General features: G+C 42.1%; 1 protein-coding gene and 2 pseudogenes across 5 annotated transcripts in view; 2 read left to right on the top strand and 1 right to left on the bottom strand.

Moving 5' to 3' along the window:
- SAMD12 (sterile alpha motif domain containing 12) overlaps window positions 1-22,728 on the top strand; it is a 463,668-nt gene that overhangs the window by 296,806 nt on the left and 144,134 nt on the right. The window lies entirely within an intron of this gene.
- LOC115863399 (zinc finger C2HC domain-containing protein 1A-like) lies at window positions 543-4,538 on the top strand (annotated as a pseudogene).
- On the bottom strand, window positions 5,663-6,036 carry LOC115863398 (tumor suppressor candidate 2 pseudogene; annotated as a pseudogene).

The raw sequence follows: 22,728 nt of genomic DNA, 5'->3' as shown, positions 1-22,728 counted from the left end.
CCAGCCCATCAGCTCTGGGAAGAGGGCTCTGAGACCAGGACACTAACGGTCTGTCTTGCAGTGGTAGGCCATGCTGATTCTCCATTTTGCTGGCTTTATTAATACCCAAGGAACAATGTTCCCAGGTTTTTAATTAAAAATTCTCTAACATCCAGACTCTAATCATTTTCTAGGTTGGATGTGGGCTTGGTTAGTAGCTGTCTCTGACCCCTACCTTTCAGAGAAAATTTAATAAGCAGAGCAGAAGCTGTTAAAGGGAATAAAAAGCTTTGTGGTTGAGAACAGGTCAATTCTGAGTATAAACAGGAAGAGGCCAAAACTCAGAATAAGACCAGAGGATCTAGGACCTTGCTTTAGTTTGTTAAGGAAAAGTATAAGGAAATTAATCAGCAGTCCGGGACAGACACTGAGCTCATGGCTTGGGTCTTGAATTGGTTAGATCTCAGATTGGCTGGGATAGATTGGAAAGAGCAGGAGCTTAGACAAGAGAGAATTTTATTTGCTTCTCATGTAAAACTGGAGACGGGCAGAGCAGGCCTGGGATGGCGGTTTTTCTCCACAAAGTTCTTGAGGACTCAGGCTTCTCCGGCTTTTGGTCCTGCTCTCCCCCAAATGTGGCCCACGTCCTCACGTTCCAGGATGGAATGCCAGTTGTCACATCCATGTTCCAAACCGCAGGAAAGGGGGAAGAAGGTACAAAGAGTATGGAGCAGTGACTTCTAAAGAAGGTTTAGAATCTGCCACACAACACATCTGATTACATCAGTTTGGCCAGAACTCATGCACATGGCTGCACCAAACTACAGGTCTAGCTTGGAAACAATATACTACCAAATGGATGATACATTGAGGACAGCTAAGAGTCACTGCCATCGGTTCTGCATCCTGAGAAACTTTGGACCTTCTTTTCCCAATGGAATGGTTATCATTCAGGTTCCATACAGAAACCCAGAAACCGTTCCTGGTATATTTCGAAGAGAAAACTTAAGACAATTTGCAGCACAAGTGCAAAAATGAGACAACCCAGAGGTTAACAGCAGTGGGAAGCTTCTACCTTCCCTGGGGCTGGAGGGATAAATGAAGAGACAGAGTTTAGAAGTCAGGGTTGGTTGGCAGAACTTGGAACCCCAGTCGGCCATTCCAGTGGGAGCTAGAGCCAGGAGATGCAGTCCCTGCCCTAGATGCCACCAGTAGCAAAGTGATCCAGGAAGAAATATGCTGGCCTTTCCCTTCTTCTGCCCCTCAGTCTCTTTCTAGTGCCTTACACTGGCTAGAACTGCCTGGAAGCCAGAGGGCAGGGACGTCTGGGAAATGTAGTTTCATGCAAACAGAGTAGGCAAAGAAGAGGAAAGTATGGATCTGAAAGCAAACAGGTGACTAGAGCAGCACCAAGTCCAAGTTGTGGACCAGGATAAATGACTAATAATTGATACCTGGCTAGACATTTTTTCTGGATGAAAATTTTGCAAAACAAAAGTGTCCTTCTGTTGAAAGCAGGAACTGAAACAGATCTTAGTACATCAGTGTTCACAACAGCGTTGTTCACAATTGCCAAGAAGTGGAAACAACCTAAATGTGCCACAACAGGTGAATGGGTAAACAGAATGTGGTATATACATAAAACTGGATATTATTTAGTCATAAAAAGGGATGAATTTCTGATACATGCTACAACCTGGATGAACCTTGAAAACATTATACCAAGTGACATAAGCCATACACAAACGAACAAATACTGTTTTATTCCACTTATATGAGGTACCTAGAATAGGCAAATTCACGGTGACAAAAAGTAGATGTTACCTGGAGCTGGGAGTTGGAGGACAATGGAGAGTTCTTGTTTAATGGGTACAAAGTTCAGTTTCTGGGTTACCTGTTAACAAGGAGGGGGGTCAGGGTGGTCAGGATATACTCGACTGTGTCTAAAACAGCTCGGAAATGTCATCAAGAACAAGCACTGAAGATGGTTGTTGACTTTTGCACCCAGGAAGGTTATTGGCTGCTCAGTAAAGGCTGTTTCTGTGAATGGAAGGAGACTCTACACTGAAATGGGATGAGCAGAACAGTCCTTTCTGCATTTCTCCATTTGCTGGCTCAACAGAAGCAGTAAATAAACCCTATTCCCAGAACTATGCTGATAACATTGATGGTGGCGGCACACAAATTAGGAGGTAAACAAAAAGCCGTGTAAATTTCAAGCTCCATTAGAAACACAGGCAGAAAAAAAAAAAAAAATTAACATCTGCCAAATAGAAAAGGTCAAAATTGGAAGGGAAAGAAACTTTCTTTTTGAGATCCTAAGAAGGTACTGCCAACGTCAAAGACATGAGAGGATTCTGTTTCCTCGTTGACTTTGTGAATCATAGAATTCTTGTAAAAACCCTCTTGTCAGTATCTCCTCGAATCAGATATATGGGGTGATGGAGGATGAGCTGCACGTTCTCTCTCCTGGAAAAGGAAACCATACAGCGTCTGGAGTAGAGCCGCAAGATTCCATTCCAGAGCTGTCTTCTATTTTGTCCCTTACATGTAACTTTCTTTTTAAGAATCTCCAATAATATTTATGGCTTTGGCATAATGCATACGTAGTTTTCTTTTGAAGACTTCACAATATAAGTTGTCTCTGACATGGAATTGGCATAATAGTCTTGTGTAAAAGACCTCGGGCCCTTTAATCCGTTCGTAAAATGTGTTGCATGCCCCAGATCAAGTCCAGGAAATGCACACATGTCTTTCTTTTAGTTGCTTGTGTTGAGGGGGATGATGCACAAAAGAAAACAGATATTCCTCATAAGTTCTTTGTTATGTCGTGGCAGTGCGCATTCTGGGTCTTTGATGATGGATGAGCCTTCATTTGTAAATTTAATGCCATATGTATTAACTTAGTTTCCTTCCAGGCATTTTGTATTAGTGAGCATCACATATGGCTTTATAACGCTCCCATACCAGATGCCTGGTTGTTCTTTGATTCAATATATGCAGGAAGAAAAGATGTAAAAGATGTATGGTTATGTATACCGTAACTTTGTGGCTAGGTAATCGGTCAGAAGATCCATCCTACCTGGTGGCAAGGGACTGACCTCGTTGACGTCTCAGGCTTCTGTCTCTAGATGTTACGATCCTGTGGCATATTTTCCCAGAGGTATTAAATTTGAAGAGTCACTCACTAGATGCAGTCAAATCCACCCTCCCTCCCCCAAAACCAAACAGGTGTCTTGAAGTATGCATCCATGTACACATATACACATTTCAAGAACAACAGAGTTCTCTTTGAGGATGGAAATATAGTCATTGATAAATTACATTACTGAACTCCAGGCATTAGTTACAGTGGAAAGTGAGAAATTGTAGGAAACTTTTAAAATCAGCATGGATTATGGCTTGAATTTAATTGTGTTGCTCAGGGCACTATGCAGGCTATCACTTGATTATATTCAATTTATCTCTTTATATACCACCACTTACTCTCCAAATGTTTCATCTATGCTCGTTGTGTTTTCTCCAGCTCTCTCATAAGCTCTTTGAGATCAGAGCTCATGTTACACAGTAGAGACTCAATAAATACATTATAAATAAATAAAGGAGGCTACGGCCAGAGCTGGGTGGCGGCGCTGGGTGCTACCAGAGGAGTCTGGCGGAGCCCGAGGCGGTGGCGCTATGGAGTCACTGGAATGGAAGTGTCCAAGTTGGAGAACTGTTACCTTGCAAGATTTGTGGAAGGGCATCCTTTCCAGTGGCATTAAAAAAAACATGGACCTATTTGCCAGAAAACTGCCGCTAAAAAACAGAAGACTTTTGATTCAAACAGACAAAGAGCTGAAGGGACGGATATTCCAACAGTAAAGCCTCTTAAACCCAGGCCTGAACCACCAAAGGAGCCATCTAATTGGAGAAGAAAGCATGAAGAGTTCATTGCCACCATAAGAGCAGCTAAAGGCCTCGGTCAGGCCCTTAAAGAGGGTGACAAACTTCCTCCCCTCCTCCACCTTTTTATGATCCTGATTACATTCAGTGTCCATATTGCCAGAGGAGATTTCATGAAAATGCAGCTGATAGACATATAAATTTCTGTAAAGAACAGGCAGTGCATATTAGTAATACAGGCAAATTTTCTACTGATACCAAGGGAAACTCGACTTCTCGGACACAGTGTAAGGCACCTGCACTTAAAAAGTCCAGTTCTCTAACCGCCTCATCAGGATCTTCACGATTACCACAGCCAAGTGGCACTAGCAAAACGGTTGTAGGTGTTCCTTCGGGTAAAGTGTCTTCAGTTAGCAGCTCTTTGGGAAACAAACTTCGGACCTTGTCTTCCTCCCATAAAGGGATAGCAGCCCCTCGCGTAGGTAACGTGGACAAGTTAGGCCCTCCACTCCGAACTGAAAGACATGTGCAGAGGTTGCGTGACAGTGATGCAAAATCAGACAGTGCCCTCAAAAGACATGAGTTATTACCCATTTAGAAATCCTGCCTCAAGTGTGCTCGCAAGCAAAAGAAAAACATATACTGAGAGCTACATGGCCAGGGTCTACAAGTAATTTTATTGAAAAAATAACACAACAGCCTTCCTCGATTGAGGGCTACCCTTCCCCAAGCCATTTCTCACACGCTTAAAACACAGAGCTTGCACGGTAAGGAATTCTTTTTAAAAGTCATTTCTCTGTAGAAATCACACTCTGCCCCAATATCACAGACTAGACTGTTTACAAGCGTTCACATTTTAAGTATTCCTTTATGATTGTTCTCTCCTTTCTGTCCCTACCCAGGGGCTCCAGTACTTTTCTCTTACTGATCCTGAAGGGATGGGTATGCTGTAGGGCAAGGGGTGGTGGGCTCCTGAGAGCTACTGGCAGCAGCCCTAGGGTGCTGTCCCTACCACAGGGTGGCAGATGTGTAAGGGCAAGGGGGGTTGGACACGGTAGGTGGGATGCGGCAACGCCCCCGTAGGCACAGGCATCCAGAGCCCTTCCTGGTCACCATCCTGTGCCCTCTCAGTTGGGGTGGGGGCCAACAGCTAGTTACAGTGGGGAGGGATGAGCCCAGCCCGGGGAAGAGGGAGAAGCCTCCCACACCTATTAACAGCCAGCAAACTGTCCATCCATCTGGGGGGTGGGGGGGAAACAGACGGGCAGGTAGGCAGGAAGAATCAGGCTTGTTCTGCCCCCAGCTTCGATCCAACACAGGAGGAATTGAGGTAGCAAACGGCTGAAATGCTCCAAGGAGAAGGAAAGGAAGTTCCCACTGTGTACAGCTCCCACACCCTGGGGCTGGAAGAAGGCAGACCTTGCTTGTAAAGCGCTGTAGCCTCCAGCAGCGCTGGGCCCTGGGCAAGCTTGCAAGAAAGCAGGCCAGGCAAGGGCACAGGAGCCAGGCATTCCTGACCAGCACATGCCCTGCCATGCTCCTCGGGGGGATTGCTGGGGAAGGGCGACTGGGAACTCCGCCGTCAGCCCTTACCGGCCACCGGCCAACTCCTGTCCACATACAAACCAACACCCAACCAGCACTGTAGGGCGGCCCTGCTCACCGTTGAAGGTTCCAGGCCAGGGGAGTTTATTCAGGGTTGTGGGCCCAGCCTAGGTTCCTCGATGGAAGCCACACCTGGAGCCTGGGGGGGTTCTTGCTGGGACCAGGGGGTGTTTATAGCTGCCACCCCCCAGGTTCACACCTCATAGAGGATCGCAGGGAAATCCACGTGGATGCGAGGGGAGATCCAGCTTCCGATGCCCTGAGGAATCAGGTTCTCATGCACCCGCCTCCGCTTGGCCTGCTTCTGCCCGTTCTTGGTGACGACTGTCTCCTCATAGAGCTCGTGAGCCATATCCCCGTCCTCGGCATAGAACATGGAGCCGCAGCGGCGTGTGACTCCGAAGCGGAGCACGACCAAAGCTTGCTCAGCGACAGCCGCCTCCGTGCCGCCGAGGCGAAGGGCCGCAGGCCGCGAGCTTTGCGGCCGCCGGCGCGGCCCCACGGCCGCTTCGCTCTCACAGGGCCGTCGGCGCCGCCTTCCGCAGGCTCCGCTGTCTCCCACAACATTTTTTTTTTTATGAAAGAAGAAAAGCAAAGACGAGAATTAAAAGATACAGTGGAAAAAGGAATGGGTTAGTCCACAAAATGTGTGTCGAGACCCTGTAGATGGACTCGCCCCGGGCCACAAAGTGGAGTTTGAACTTTGTTGTAGGAGCCAAAGTACAGAGAGGATAGGAGTAGTTACTTGATTCATGATGTCTAAAACAGAAAAATGTATCACCTTCTCTGTGAAAGTACAACTGGTTCTGAGGCCTCAAAAGTTCTCCTTTGATTTCTCATAAGGAGACCCAGGATAACTTGTGAACTTCTTAATTAACATCCCTACTGAATCCATACTAAATATGGCAATGGACTTCATAGGGTGTTTTTTTTTTAAGATGCCCTCGATGCAGGCCTATAACGTGACATCCTGTGCCCCACCAAAACCAGTTGTGATGTGGGTGTGTTATGTGTAGCTATATATGTTGTCTGCTTTTGTTGTAAGCATGTAACATGTACGTATTCATTATTCAGATTTAATCCAGGGATAGAGAGATTTTCAAGTATCTAAGATGCTAGCTCTCCGTCCTGGTTGCCCCTTAGAAAGAAGCATCTGTGGAGCTTTCTAAAAGTGAACACGTCAGGGTCCCTCCTTGAGATTTTGATTTCTTTAGTTTGGAGAGTGGGATCTGGGCATCTGCCATTTGGAAAGTTTTAAGAGTGATGCCTATGCATAACATGAGGATCATAAAGGAATTGGTGAATTGCTGTCTTTTCAGCTAGATTCTTTAATAAATAATGTTTGTCTCAAAAATAAATAAAAATTAAAATAAATCAATAAAGGAGCAAAGGACTAGATGAACGTGGCTACATATTCAAGATGCCACCATTTACATTACAAGATGTGACCTGGGAAATTTAACAACTGAAGATGTTCCCACTTCTTCCTTGGAGGTCATTCATTTTCCCCTCCTCTGGCTTCCATGAATAATATAGATGTTTAATTTTTCCCCCTTTGGTCCTTTGCCCTTTGAATCCACCCCAGCAAAAACGCTCAACTCTATGGCACTAGAAAATGTTGTGAAGAGCTTTACCATGTTCCAACATTTGTGTATTTATATACTTATTTTATTCTTGGCCTTCGTTTGAGCTTTTAAAAATTTTCTTAGTTTCCACTGTCATTTTCTACATGTGTTGTCTCTGCCTTCTTTTTGACAGCTAAGGTACCTTGTTTTTTTCATAAATTTTATTTATTTATTTTTGGCTGCGTTGCGTCTTCGTTGCTGCCCGCGGGCTTTCTCTAGTTGCGGTGAGTGGGGTCTACTCTTTGTTGTGGTGCGTGTGCTTCTCATTGTGGTGGCTTCTCTTGTTGCAGAGCAGGGCTCTAGGCACGCGGGCTTCAGTCGTTGTGGCACAACGGCTCAGTAGTTGTGGCTCACAGGCTCTAGAGTTCAGGCTCAGTAGTTGTGGCACGCGGGCCCAGTTGCTCCGCGGCGTGTGGGATCTTCCTGGACCAGGGATCGAACCCATGTCCTCTGCATTGGCAGGCAGATTCTTAACCTCTGTGACACCAGAGAAGTCCCTAAGGTACCTATTTTAAATGAGATGCTCCTAAAATACAGGTCAAGGACTCCCTACCTGTAGAAAAACTCTCTAAGGGTAACATAAGGAACTAGTGACAATGGTTATGTCCAGGCAGTGTAGAAACGTGGAGGAGAGTGTTTCCTTTTCATTCAGTAACCATCTGTTTGAATCATTTTTGTCCATGAGCGTGCATTGCTTTTATAATTTATAAACTGGTTAAAAGATAAAATATCTATACTCATCATGGCAATTCTAGCAGGTCTTAAAGTTTTAATGAAATATGAATGCAGTTAGTTTATGCATATGTTTATTCTAAACAAATGAACAATCTTATTGTTCTAAGATACCACACTTAATGAATCCAGTATTCCACCTTTTGAAGCATCTTATAGGTATCTGAGATTAAATACTGGTCAGTGATTCATACTGGGGTACGTTTATGGGTGGAAGATGACTGAGCTGCTTTTGTATCTGTAGCTTTCCGCTTTGAATGACACACCCCCAGTGAGCATTTTAATAACACAGGAAGTGTTTCCGTCAGTGGGTCAAGAGAACCACTTCCATCACAGCTTTCCGTATTTTTGTTCATTTTCTTCACTCGTGGCAGTGTCCACACTTGGAACCTGTTTCACGTGCTAAGGGTCCTCCACCTCGACTACAGCTTTTTGCTAATTCTTCACCTCCCATGGTCCCACCACATTTCTCTCTTTGCATTTCCAAACTTTCTCTTCAAGGTTTTCATGTCATTTTGGTCCCAGGGTTTCATTCCCATGTCAGTCCATCTGATCCTGCCTCTAATTTGTCATTAGCATTTCTACTCTGGCTTGTTTGTTTTGAGTTTCTGTAAATAGTTCAGCCATTGTCAGGCATGTTTTAACCTTCAAGTAAATAAATGTCTGCCTAGAAGTGCATAAAGTTATTTGACTCCATAAAAGAATACTCACAAACACATGCTGTTCTTCATAAGCATTCTGTGTTACTGTATTAAGTTGATAATTGGTAAGATATGTTTAAATTTGCACATTGTAGAAACTGTAAGTTTAATTCCCAGCAGAGTAAGTGTATAAATGCTCAGAGTCATACACGATTCTATGGAGATGCACTGTTTATCTGTAATCTGTAACATTTAAAAATTAGCCAAAAAGGCTGAAAGAGGGTTCTTCCTATGTTTTCCTCTAAGAGTTTTATAGTATCCCGTCTTACATTTAGGTCTTTAACCCATTTTGAGTTTATTTTTGTGTATGGTGTTAGGGAGTATTCTAACTTCATTCTTTTACATGTAGCTGTCCAGTTTTCCTAACACGTGTATGTGGAATCTAGAAAAATGGTACAGGTGAGCCTATATGCAGGGCAGGAATAGAGACGCAGACGTAGAGAATGGACGTATGGAGACAGGGTGGCGGGGGAAGTGGGATGAACTGGGAGACTGGGATTGACATATATACACGACCAGGTGTAAAACAGATAGCTAGTGGGAACCTGCTGTGTAGTACAGGGAGCTCAACTCAGTGCTCTGTGGTGACCTACATGGGTGGGATGGGGGGTGTCGGAGGCCCAAGAGGGAGGGGATATATGTATACATTAAAGCTGATTCACTTCGTTATACAGCAGAAAGTAACACAGCATTGTAGACCAGCTATACCCCAATTTTAGAAAAATAAATGCATAGTAGGTAGTCAAAAATAAGGCGTGAAAGAGATCCCCTCCCCCAGTGATTCTCCAACTTCAGTGTGCATCAGAATCACCTGAGGAGCTGGTCGAAACACTGATTGCTGAACTGCTGATTCAGTCGGTCTTCAGTGGAGCCTGCGAATTTTCCTTTCTAACAAAATCCTAGTTGATTCTGATTCTGTTGATCTGGGACCAGATGTTGAGAACCATCGCTATCCCAGTACTCCTCCTGAGCACACAGAAACACTGCATTTCCCAGCTGTGCTTATACTTATGTTAAGACCAAATGACTAGGTCTGGCCCAGTGGCATGTGTATGCCACCTCCAAATCGGGCCACACAGCTCCCTGCGTCGTTCTCACTCTCTCTCGCCCCTTCCCTGGGCAACAGTGGAGACTATGTATTCAAGATGGTGGCCTGCCGAGATGGAGGGTCCCTAGATCTGTGAGTTTGTGATGGAGGAAAGCTGCCTTACTCACGTAAAGCTGTCATATGAAAGAAGAATAATCATTTGTTATTTATATCAAGTCATTGAGTTTCAGGGCAGCATTGCCTAACTCACCCTGATATACTTGACTTTCACGTGGTCATGAGGTGAGCCAGTTGCCTAGCTCTGAGGCAACTTTTACTATGCAAATTTGAGAGATTGAATCAATCTACCATCTACGCTTCCCCATCCAAAAAAAAAAAAAATCTATTTAAATTGACTTATATGTACTTAGCTTAGAGCCACATGTCTGTAGGCTACAAAGAGATTGTTGCTAATCTTTCAGAACATCTCCTAAAGTCACTTTGGTACATTTTGGGGTGATGATCTTTCATCTGAACTTTTCCAACTGCCAACTCCTTGGACTCAATCAATATTCTTGATTCTTTTCCCTTATAGGTTATTACAAAATATTGAGTATAGTTCCCTGTGCTATACATTAGGTCCTTGTTGGTTATTTTATATATAGTAGTGCGTATACGTTAATCCCAAACTTCTAATTTTTCCCTCCCCCGCTTTCCCCTTTGGTAACCATAAGTTTGTTTTCTATGTCTGTGGGTCTATTTCTGTTTTCTGTATAAGTTCGTTTGTGTCATTGTTTTAAATAGGTTCCACATATAAGCAATATCATATGGTATTCGTCTTTTTCTCTCTGGCTTGCTGACTTGCCTGGGGCATAGTTTACCCTTAGGCATCTTCACAGTTAAGGTTGATGGGCCCTGAGTGACCCACATCTTTCATCGTGGTTATAAGCCTCGAGACCCTCCCAGATGATCCCTGTTGCTTTAGCCCATTGCTGGTGATACTTTGCTGAATCTGACCCACCCCTATCTCTGGACTACCTGGATGTGCATGACCCCTTCCTGTCCCACCAACCTTGAGGAATTTGACCACTTGCCTACTTGGGTATCTGCCAGGCTCTAACACCCCATTTATTTGTCAGTTCTCCTGTCCAGACCTCCACACACAGCGCACTCCATGACTCAAGTAGACTCTAGTCAAACTCTCTTCGCTTTTCATGCAAATGTTATATCATTGCCCCTATTAATGTCTCCTTCACACAGAAGTGAACCAAAAGCAAAGATTTTTCCCAACTATACCTTATGAAAACTGCACTTCCCTCAACCCTTACATGAAATCAAAGCCTCTAGATTACAGAATATAAAAGTTTCACCTTTTAAAATGGTGTTCATTGTTCTGTTGATAAGTAATCATACATTTATTGAAGAGAATTTGGACATTCAGAAGAGTACCAGCCTCTATCTAAAGATAATTTCTTTTATGTTTATTTTATTGCCATGTCATTTAAATATACCCGGCTACTTAATATTCGGTTGCACATTTAGGCCATCATTTATTCAAATAATCCAAGCAACTGTTGCTTCTGATTTTCTTATTATTAGAAATAATGACAGGCTGCACATACCTGGTAATATTTCTAGATCTACCAAAAATCTATTTCTAGATTCTTTGCAAGGGAATCCCTTGGTATAAGTGTATGAACAGTTGATGTAAATACTACGAGAAAGAGCTAAAATATTAAAAGTGGTTGTGTCTGACGGGAAGTTCACTAGATGGGCAGCGATGGGCAGAATGCTTTTTTCAGTTATAAGCACTGCATTTGACTTTTTCTGTTTGTGTATTATTACAATTAAAAATAAGCATATTATAAAAATTTTTATTTTTTCCCAGGTGAAGTTATGTGCTCCAAAAGGTGTAGGAACACCTTAAAGAATTCACGTTACATACACATCTGAACAAATTGCCCTTCTGAAAATTCATAAATATTTACCCTCCCCTCAAAAATGTAAAACATTTACCTTCCTGAAAAAGCCTCTACAAACTAGGTATTTCTTTTTCCTTTTAAATATTTTCTAATTAGCTTTAAAATGACAAGCGACTTTTATCTGCATTTATCTTACTGATAAGGTTGAATTGCTTTCCTGTCTGATTTACGGTCCATTTGTATTTCTTCTTTTGGCTGTCCCTGCGACATCTGTCCCTTTAGAAAGTGGTTTCCTTATACCAGTGACATGGCCATGGCTTAAACATTTGGGTAATTCTTCTTTTGGAATGACCATCAGAGTCCGAGTTATTTTTTCTTGGATATTCTTAGGACCAGTTAGTTATATCATCAAGTTACGGACAAATTGCAGAGCAACTGCATGGTGATAACCTCAGTTTTCTTCTGTGGTTTTAAACCATCCATGGCAGGAGCTGTCAAATAGGCGTTCCAGTTACCTGTGGAGCCACGAGAACGTGAACAGAATAAATACGTGGCTCTTGAAAGCCACCACAGTCGTTCGACTGTATCTATTATGCAAGGCTTCTCACTACATCCACCTCATCATTTTACAGACTTCATATTTAATATATTTATGTTAATTAAAAGTTGTCCATTAGTCTGCATGTCAGTCTGTCACGCAACCTTATACACATAGTCTTATACGTAGCAGACACTTAGAAACTGGATCAAGATTGTAGACCAAGCATATTTTTGACTAAATGTCATTCATCCTAAGGATTTTTTTCTGTTTTATTCATCGTTGTATCCCAGGCAGCTAGAAGAGTTCCTAGCACAGACTAGGTGGTCAACAAATATTTATTGACTAAATGAATACATGATGAAAATATAAGTGAATGAATGAACAAACCAACACTTCACAACTGGGCATCAAGACCCAAGCTCTGTTTACCTTCTTTTGTAAAATACAGCACAAGACGGCAAATGCTTTTGAATAATGCAGGTGACAAATACACGATAGAGGCTGAATGGCATTAGAAAAAGGGCAAGCTTCACTTCTAAACTTTGGCTCTGTGCCCTCAGGGAATTTACAGTCTAGTGAGAGAGAGAGAGAGACATTAATCAAATGTTCCTACAAATAAATAGGGAATTAACAGATTTGAAGTGCCAGTCATATAACAGGCTTACCTGGCCTGGGTGTTCAAGGATGGCTTCCTTCTCTGAGGAAGGGGTATTTCAACCTCATATGGCAAAGGAGGCATTCTGAACACAAATTCAAAGATGAAAATGCATTGGAGAAACAGAAAGAACAAGAGCCAGGAAGCTCAGAGACGGGTGGAGATAAGGTCTTTGTAGCTCTTTGCTATGTGATGAGGGAGAGACACACTGACCCTTACCAGCAATAAGGGCTTGGTGACACCTACCTGGTAGGTTTATTGTGAGGATAAAACGTATATGTGTAACTGCTTAATGTCTGGCCCATAGAAATTCCCAGTTATGGTCACTTTTTCCCTCTTTCTTTCCTTTTGTTACCTATATCTTTGAGTTCATTAAGAGCCAGAACTTGGTCTTCTATTTCAGTGGGTCCCCCTTAGTGCCTATCCTGGTGTGAACTGCTTGGTAAATATTCAGTAAATGACAGCTGGGGTTACCATTAGTCCGTTGTATACTAGGATTTTACATTTATTTTCTTACTTAGGTTTTTATTTAATAAAAATTGATGTGGATTTATAATACTAAATTGAGTTTCTAACATCTGATACTTTCATATGTGGAATTATGCACCTTTGTTATCCATGTGGGATTTGGGATTTGATTGTGTGGTTTGGACATGGTTTTATTTTCCAGCAAGTGGAGTGTTGGTTCTTTCAGAGCTTCAAAGCATCTCTAAGATTTAGAATGATGAAAAAATGTAATCTATATATATTTAATTGCAACATATATTTGCATCAGCATTTTTCTGATAGTTATCAGAAGCATATAGAGATTAAATGAATGCATAGAAGTAAAAATATCCTTTCACCAATAATTTGCTACTCCAACAACAAAGCAATAATTTAGAACTCTAACCTTGTAATTCAGCTGATTAGAGGAATCCAATTCTCTCTTTATTTCACGTTGTGTTGTATCTAATTGATGGAGAAGTCTAAGCGAATCAATATGCCAAAAACTGGCCTAGACAAACTCCATTTCTTTTGTGTCGTGTATGCCTAGTTTGCCCAATTTTCAAGTAAAAAAAAAGTCTGTTTTATTTTTTCCAACGGCCAAAACTCCAAACTAAAACTGGGTTCTCCCTCTTTCTCTCTCACATAATTACATAATAAAGTTCCCACATTCCAAACTTCACTGACAATTTTGTTGACAATACACAAGATAGAATAGAATGCATCCCAGCCTTCCTCAACTAGATGAGTCTAAACAATTGTAAAAAACAAACTTTAATCAGATTTAATGTACTCAGATCCAACCAGATGCTCACAGCAGATCAGAGGAGAAGGAACACACAAAGTGTCACCTTTTATGGCATGATCCTACATGATCTTTTCTTTTTTTCTGATTATTGATGGTAGATACAAGATAATATTTATACTCCACATATTACCCACAAGTGCTTTTTTTTTTTTTTTGGTCTCTTTCATCCTTCACTTTTTATTAAGAAGTTAAGTTCCTGTTTATCTTACCCCTCAGTTCTTCTTACAGATACAGTTTTGTGTACTGGCCTATTTATAAATTATTAATGTCACATTGGAAAAAACCTTTCAGAACCAGGCCCTCCTGACACGGAACTACTGGTAATTTCAGCCAAGCATCAGTGTGCCTGAAGCACACCCAGCTCTAGCAGCGAAGGAAGCCTCTGAATCTTCTTCCGCTAGTGAAACAATTAACTTCACGTTCCATTTGCCAGCTACGGTGCCCACCTAAGTTGATCCTGTCTGTTAAACCCATGTCAGTCTTTTCAGCCTGCTCAGCTCAGGGGAGAGTCACAATGTATAGCCAGGCTCCCGCGCTTTGGGGTAGAAATGAAAAGATTTGCATTCATCGAACAAGAAAATGGTATTGCTGGCTGTCAGTCTGGAAGGAAGAGCTTTTCTCTCCAACGTTGCACAGGAGGTTCTGCTCAAGTCCCTGAATGTCAGCTCATGCCTCACTGCTGAGCAAGCATCTTCCCCACCTAACCTGGCAGGCCGATGTGTCTGACATGAAAGCAGGCTGCCCTCAGATTGAGCAGGCAGGATACCCCAAATTGGGGGCCAGTTCTGTTCAACTGAGCAGGTTGCACTGCAGCTTTCTCTAGTGGGAGTTTACGATGAGATTTGAGATGTGCCTTCAATGCCAAGGAAATCGAGCGGGAGAAGAGTCTGACAGAGCTGGCTTGTGTGTGAAGACGTAGCGAGGGGCACGTCATTTCTCCCACTGGCGTCCGACACCCCTTCCCTTCTCCCTGCCACATCCCGTCCATCATGGAGACCCGAGTGGACCGATACAGTGGTTATGGAGGGAGTTGGCATTGCTTGGAGCCCCAGGGCCCCAGAAAATATCACAGTTGGGACCTATAATTTGACTGTGCATGGGGGTGTTTTGCATTTCACATCTTCATCTGGCTTCTAGCAGCACACATCTGGCTCTGATTTTCACCAAAGTGTTAAAAAAAAAAAAGGAAAGGAAAGGAAAAAGAGCAAACTGGCTGTGGTAATCCTGAAGAAGTTATAATTTCCTAAGAGGATAAATCTGCTAAGAAAAATATCTATTTCCAAACCAAATATAAATTGACTTCTATATTTTCTGTTTTCAGTTGTATACGTTGTCTTTGCATTCACAAATATTGATTAAATGCCTAGTCTGTGCCACCACTAAGGTGAGCAAAACAGACTTTTTTTCTGGCCCACAAGAAGCTAACCATCAAAGTAACATTCTCTTCAGTTATCATGAATCATCAGAGTTGGATGTATACAAATCCTTAACATTTCAGACTATTTTACCGTGTCTAAATACCTTACGGCTAAATTTCAGCATCTCGTGTGTGAAATGAGGGGAATGGGTCTGCAAAATCCTTAAGGTACCTGGAAGACGTTCAGCTGGGCTCTGCCGTTGGCACCTGTGTGGTGTTGGGGAAGGTGCTTAATGTTTCTGAGTTTCAAACCCTGCATAAGTAAAATGAAATAATGCCCAATTTGCAAGGGTTTGGTTTTTTGTGTCTTTTCAACGGAATGAAGATTGAAGTCTAGCCTGGCCTAATAGTAGTGCAGAATAGAAGTAGCTATTATGGTCTTCTTGCTGTTTTTTCTGTGACTCTGTAAATATGGCTTTCGAGCCAAGGATTTCAGAATGTGTTTTAACAGATTTACCAGAATCCCCTGATTCTGGTATGCCGCAGTTTATAGTAGTCAATAGAATTCAGTTTCTAAAGCATCTCTCTATAGCATTTTTCTTCTTTTATAGACCCACATGCAGGAGCATGGATGAAAAGAGACACGTATGTTCACTTTTGCCTGGTAAAGCAGGGTCATGCTTAAGATTGCTACGTGCCTACCAAGTTGTCACCAAAGAGCCAGTGACTCCAAAACCGAATTCTGAAGTCACGCTACTTCGGTTTCAAGCAAGCAAAAACACATGACAGTTTACAGAGCTCATTTCTGTTCCTCTAGATTTTTCCTTCCATTGTTAGAAAAATGACAGAGATTTTTCTGGGAACTAAATGGTAATAGATGATAATAAGGAGACTTCAGGAAGTTAGCAGATATTTCCTTTCAGAGCCAAGGACACGTGGAAATCAGGCCTCTGAAACATCAGCCAGACGCTGGAAGCTCTCATGATTTGGTTTCGTTAAAGATACCAAAGAATAATTAGACCATGAGGGGAATTCTGTTTTCCATTCCCCAGGGAGTAGGATTAGTAAATGACTTTCCATGTCATTCTTTTTTCCACTTCCTGTTTTGTTCCTGTTTGAGAAAATTGCTAAATGGCGGGAACAGAAAGAGCAGGCCTGGATGGAGATTCTCTTTTCATCTAGACAGCCAAAATGATAGAACTTTGGGACCTTTCCATTGTTAATCCGAAAAAGAAAAAAAAAACAAAAAAGGAAAGAAAAGATTTATGCACAGAAATAAAATGAATTTACTTTATTAGTGTCCCTAACTGCTAGACGCAGTAAAACGCTGTCACAAATAGGAAAGACTGTGAAGGTTTTCATTGTACTAGGAACTGTACACAATTAAATTGAAATATAAATGTAAGCCAGCATTTCAGTTAAGCCGCTTATTAAAATAATTAGGCCAGTGAAGCAAGGAGTGTGCAAGCCAAGGAAATTGTGAGGTTTGGTTAAAATGCTCTCACTGCAGGTATGTATAGAACTGAATGGGAAAGGAGTTATAAAGCCACAGATTTAGTAAATAAAAAACGTTCTGTGCTGAAAGTCGAAAGACATGGAAAGAACTAAAAAAAAAAAAAAAATTTTTTTTTAATCTCTACAGGTTTGTAGTAATAGAAATCCTGAGCTGGAAGGGATTTTTGTGAAACCATTTCTAAACTGGCCACCATCAAGCTTCTATTAAAACTTATTTTTCCCTGTGAGTCTTACTTTTTGAAAGATTCCCTTTACAATTTGCACTTATTAAGTAGCAATTAACTTGATTTCCCACTAAGTAAAAACATGATCCTCCAATTAGAGTATTGCATTAGCATGGAATACCTAGTGTTCCCTCTTTCAGCTGATACTGGGTTGGCCAACAAGTTCGTTCGTGTTTTTCAGTAAGATGTTTGGCCAACCCAATATAATAGAAAAATCAGATAAATGTAACATTTAAATTTTCCTGTGTTATCTTATCATGGATAAATGTATGATTTCTGTTAGGCTTTTTCTGAAAAGCAAAAATAGGGCAAGGAGGCCCACTGCCACTTTGGAGGGTGACTGGTAGGCACCCACTATCTGTTCCAGCCCCTTTGTTGTAGAGCAGGTTTAATGGCTCAGCCTAAGCTGTACAGTTTAGTACAAGGTCAAAGCTAAAATACAGGTCTCTTGATGTTCAGTCTAGCCCTCTCTTTGCTAAACACCCTGCCGCTTTATAAACTTGTGAGGCTGAGGAATTTTCAGTGCTATTAATTCCAAGATTTTGGAAGCACAACTGCCTTGGAAAGTCTGTAGAAATTGCACTGTAGTAACCCATTTTCTTCTCTGGCCTTCTCATTAAATTTTCTTAATATCAAATTGGTCTTTTTTTTTTATTTTTGGTCCCGTGTGCCATGCTGTAATATAAGGGCCACAATTTCTACTTAGCTGATCCACTGTAAGAACTTTTAAGTCATTGAATCTTCCTTATTTGAGTCATTTAGTTTGAGGCGTGCCCCCCACAAACCCTTCTGTGTGATCAAATTAACAGTAAGACCTAGAAAAACTCAGAAGACACCTCTCTTCAATGACTAATTATGTCAAGATGGCTTCTGTCTGCTGAGATCTACATTTGGAATCCAGCTCTATACTCTGTGCCTCCAAGCAAGCTGATAAGCAACTCAGATGTGCTGTTGGGACTTAATCAAGAGTGTGTGAATATGATTTGAGTCCATACTAAATATGTTGAGAACTGTGTCCTTTCAGAACTTTAGGGAGAGTGGAGTTGGCATTAGAAAAGTGATACCATTAAAAATACAGCGTGGCTAAGAATTACAATCGGTGACAGCCACTTAGGAACCCCTGAATCTGGGTAGCACTACTGTAAGCTAGGAAGCCATAGTGCATGACTGGACCATCACACCTGGCAATATCATCTTTTTAGACCACCTGAGCATGCAGTGAATGCATGAAAGGTTGCCGTTGCTTATGCAAGCTCTTTGGAAAATGTGGGCTCCCTGGATGCCACCTAGGCCCCTCATATCATTTAACGTGTGTGTGTGTGTGTGTGTGTGTGTGTGTGTGTGTGTGTGTGTGTGTGTGTGTGTGTGTGTGTGTGTGTGTGTGTGTGTGTGTGTGTGTGTGTGTGTGTGTGTGTGTGTGTGTGTGTGTGTGTGTGTGTGTTACGTGGGCCTCTCACTGTTGTGGCCTCTCCCGTTGCGGAGCACAGGCTCCGGACGCGCAGGCTCAGCGGCCATGGCTCACGGGTCTAGCCGCTCCGCGGCATGTGGGATCTTCCTGGATCAGGGCACGAACCTGTGTTCCCTGCATTGGCAGGTGGACTCTCAACCACTGCGCCACCAGGGAAGCCCTCATTTAACTTTTTATTTATTTTTGGCTGCGTCGGGTCTTCATTGCTGTGCGTAGGCTTTCTCCACTTGGCGGCAAGCGGGGGCTACTCTTCGTTTCTGTGCTCAGGCTTCTCATTGCGGTGGCTTCTCGTTGCGGAGCACGGGCTCTAGGTGTGCGGGCTTCAGTAGTTGTGGCTCACAGGCTTTGTTGCTCTGCAGCATGTGGGATCTTCTCAGACCAGGGCTCGAACCCATGTCCCCTGCATTGGCAGGCGGATTCTTAACCACTGCGCCACCAGGGAAGTCCCCCTCATATCATTTAAATTACATTTGGAAAACAGAACGTTTAACAAACTACCATTTTAAGGTGCTGCTGCCGAGGAACCTGTCCCAAGGCTGCTTCGTGGAGACATTTGCAAGATCTAGCGGGTGTCTCTCTTTCAACCTATCAATTAGGAAAAGAGCAGAGGCAGATGTGATATATTAAATGGCCTTAAGATGGATGGCTCTGAAAAATCTCATATTGGCAAGAGTAATTCAAGTTGCCAGGTATCCAGACTTTGCCATGTGATGCCCGCAGAAGTCTGCCGGGGTTTGCCTGGTTTACTCTGCTAAATGAAACTGCTGATATGACTGTCGCGAGGTGATTAATAAAGTGCATAAATCTTAACTATGGCAAGAAAGAAGATGAATTGACACAAGCATAGATTGGAAATGTAATGAAACCAAATTGAACCTACCAGGATTTGCTGATAGAGTACACAAAAACAATACCACGTTTAGTGTTTCTCAAGTCCCGTTTTGTTGGCCTCATTTGGAAAATGACCAGGAAGACAAGTTTGGTGTTATTTTTCATTTTCCTGGCATAAGAGACCTGAACCGGCAACAGAGCAGGAAAATAATAATGACATAGTGAATACGTGCCTCTGGTATTTATCATTTATTATTTATTTCCTCCATGTTAATGGAGCTTGGGAAAAAAAAAAAAAAGGTTGGTTCTGTTTCCCTCAAAGTTGCTATTGAATGCTATCAGTGATCATATACAAAGTTTTGGTAGTTTTCAAAGTAATTAGAACCCTAGAGCAAATAAACACTAAATGGGCTCTCATCTTTGAAGTTATTTTTTCTAACTAAATAGCTCTGTTCTGCTATCATTATATACTAGTCATTATAAAATTAAAAATCATTTTAAGTGAATGGATGCTTTTTTAAGAAGCATTTGTTTCTTGCTAATTATTATGAGCTAATTTTAGTTTATGATGGTCTTCAAGAAATCTGAAATCACTGCCTTAGAGCTCTAGTCCCCAGTGGTTGCAAGTGTCAATTCCGGAAGGAAAAAAAAAAAAAAAAAACATTGATGGGGAAGAGGGTCCAAAGCAATGAAAACCTGAATTTTCATGACTTTGAAAATATCTGACTTTCTGAAGGTCATCACAGACAGATGGCATAAAAAAAACTGTCTTGTGGACCAGCGCTACTAGAAGCTAACTGTGACCTTTGCATGTTAATTAATGTCTCTAAGCCTAAATTTTTGCATTTTTTAAAGGGAGATAATAATATCTACCTTGCAGCATTGTTTTGAGGATTAAAGATAACATCTGTAAAATTTTTCGCACAGGAGCTGACATCATTTTAGTAGCTATAATTATTAACATCACCTATCATCATTTCCATTTTTTCCACAATAAGAAAATATACTACTGCTCAGAGGCCCGAACTTGGTCTTCAGGACAGTCAGTCCTTGGCTTCTTGTGACAGTGTTGTTTTTAATGGCAAACTTGTTTCTACCAAGAACACGGCATTTAAGTTAATCTGGAAAAGTGACAGTTTTCCATGTTATTTTTCTACCCTATGGGCCAAAGCCAGGTGAATGTTGGGAAGAATGTGACTGTACAGGCCGTATGATTTATGAGGGGCTTTCCCATGAACGAGCAAGTTCTTGAAAGCCCACCCAGTCATAATTTCACACAGGCCTACACTTTCTGAATATCTCTCTCGGACAATAAGGAAAGCAAACAGTAAAAGAGGTAAACAACAGTAACAGAAAACCAAATCATCAAACGCGGAAAACCGCTACAGATGTGCCTCCTAAGTGTCTCTTTCCCCCTAGTTCTCTCTTCTTGTACTCTTTATTACAAATTAATATCATGAGTAAAACAGGTTAATAAAACCGGGGTGCCAGGTGTTTGGTCAGGAGGGAGAGGTGATGAATGTCACCTTCGGGGTTTCCCTCTAACTCCCAGCACTATCCCAACTGTCTTCATCGGTAAACTCTTTCCTTTTACTGACCTTAGCTCTTCGCTCTGACTTCTCATTTTTCATTTTATTGTTGGTTTAGACAACATTCTTCCTAGTTTCTTGGTTTCCAAGTACTCAGTTTGCTGATCGTTCCTTATATTCTAGGCACTGAAATGCTTCACATGTTTTATCCTAATTAATCCTCAGAACAAGTCAGTATTACAGCTGAGGAAAAAAAAAATGTCGGGTCATAGAGATACTAAGTACCAGGTAAGCAAGTAAGGGCTTGAGTGAGCTCCTTCAAGTACATGAGACAAGGCTGCCTTCCTAGCTATATTCAACATGGTGGGTACAGATTGGAATATCCTGATGGAATATCCACCAGAAAAAGCAAATTTTGATTCTAAGTGTAGATGCTATGAAGGGCACTTAGACTGTGGATCCTTGGTCTGACTTGTCCAAAGTTCAGCGGAATCTATCCAGTTCTTTCAGTGCATAGATGTTGATCAAGAGTCGCAAATCCAACTGACTCTCATGCTTTCTTCCTTCCTCCTTGGATCCACCCTCTTCTTACTCACAGCTTCCTGGTCCCACCACTCTGGCTTCCCAGGTAAAAGGGGCAGGAGAACCCTGCCAGCTTAGGACACATCACCTCAGGGGCAATGGAAGAACATGCTCTCATCTCAGTGGAAGAAGGGCGTGATAGTGTAAGCCTTTATTATTTTTCTTAAAGATACTGGAAAGAAAAAGAAAAGGTTGGATGGTTTTCAGCGGAGGGATTGATGAGAAACAGGAAACCACATTCAGAGATGAAAAGGCCCCAAAAGAGACAAGAAAATTGCCCTCCTTAACTGCATCTCACTCAGAAGAGTCCAACACAGCTTTCTAACATACGCTTCCCCCCGCCCCACCCACTGAACTCAGGCACTACATTTATACAACCAGCCATGGTGTGTCCTTCACCAAGTATCAGACAAGGGTTGTCACAGGATCAGAGTTTTGTAATCGTAAGAGCTATCAATTTGTACACCCACTCTGTGCCATATATGGGACTAGTTCCCATTCAGTCTCTGCAGTAACTCTGTGACGTTGGTAAATTTTTATTACCAGCGTACACGAAAGCCAAGGCTGAACAAGTTTAATCAGATTGTTTACTGACATGTAGTTAGAAATGGGCAAATCTGGTATCGAAACTAAGCTCTGTTGTCTCCCAAGACTGGCCGTTTCCACTATGCCACATCGTCAGTGACAGGACAGCTTTTCAAGCATGCCATTCCAAATTCGTGGGTCTTTTTTTGGAAGGATGGCCATAAAATAGGGAAAAGGGTTGTAGAAAATCTGTTGATGCCGCAGTAACCTGAGAAAATAGCATTGGTTTCTTTTTTTTTTTTTTAATGGCAACATTCAGCGGTCATTAAATACAACAAACCTTCAAGCTGCTCTATGGCTTTTTCTGCTTACGTACTGCTTTTTTAAAAAATCTGTGTCCTCCCCAAAGTTAGTATGACCGCTATAACATGGGGACTAGGAGATTTCTCAAGGAAGGTTGATTCAAGACTCATGAGTGCCCACAGCATCATTTGGACAAAATGGATTTACAAACCACTCTGAGTTGGGAGATCCAGTCCAGAAGTCCACCCACGCAACCCATATTCCAGGCTCTTTCTTGTGACCATTCCTGAACAAACATGGCTAAGAGCAGAGAAACTGAATAGGAAATCAGGAGGAGCCTGCCTGAATATAACAGGATATGATACCACATAACACAGACTCTGCACCCAGATGGCAGTTAGAGGGAACTTGGGCCGGATCATTTATCT

Source organism: Globicephala melas, chromosome 17 (genome assembly GCF_963455315.2).
Source record: "Globicephala melas chromosome 17, mGloMel1.2, whole genome shotgun sequence".
In the NCBI taxonomy this organism is placed as follows: domain Eukaryota; kingdom Metazoa; phylum Chordata; class Mammalia; order Artiodactyla; family Delphinidae; genus Globicephala; species Globicephala melas.
This window is presented reverse-complemented; position numbering and strand designations above follow the sequence as displayed.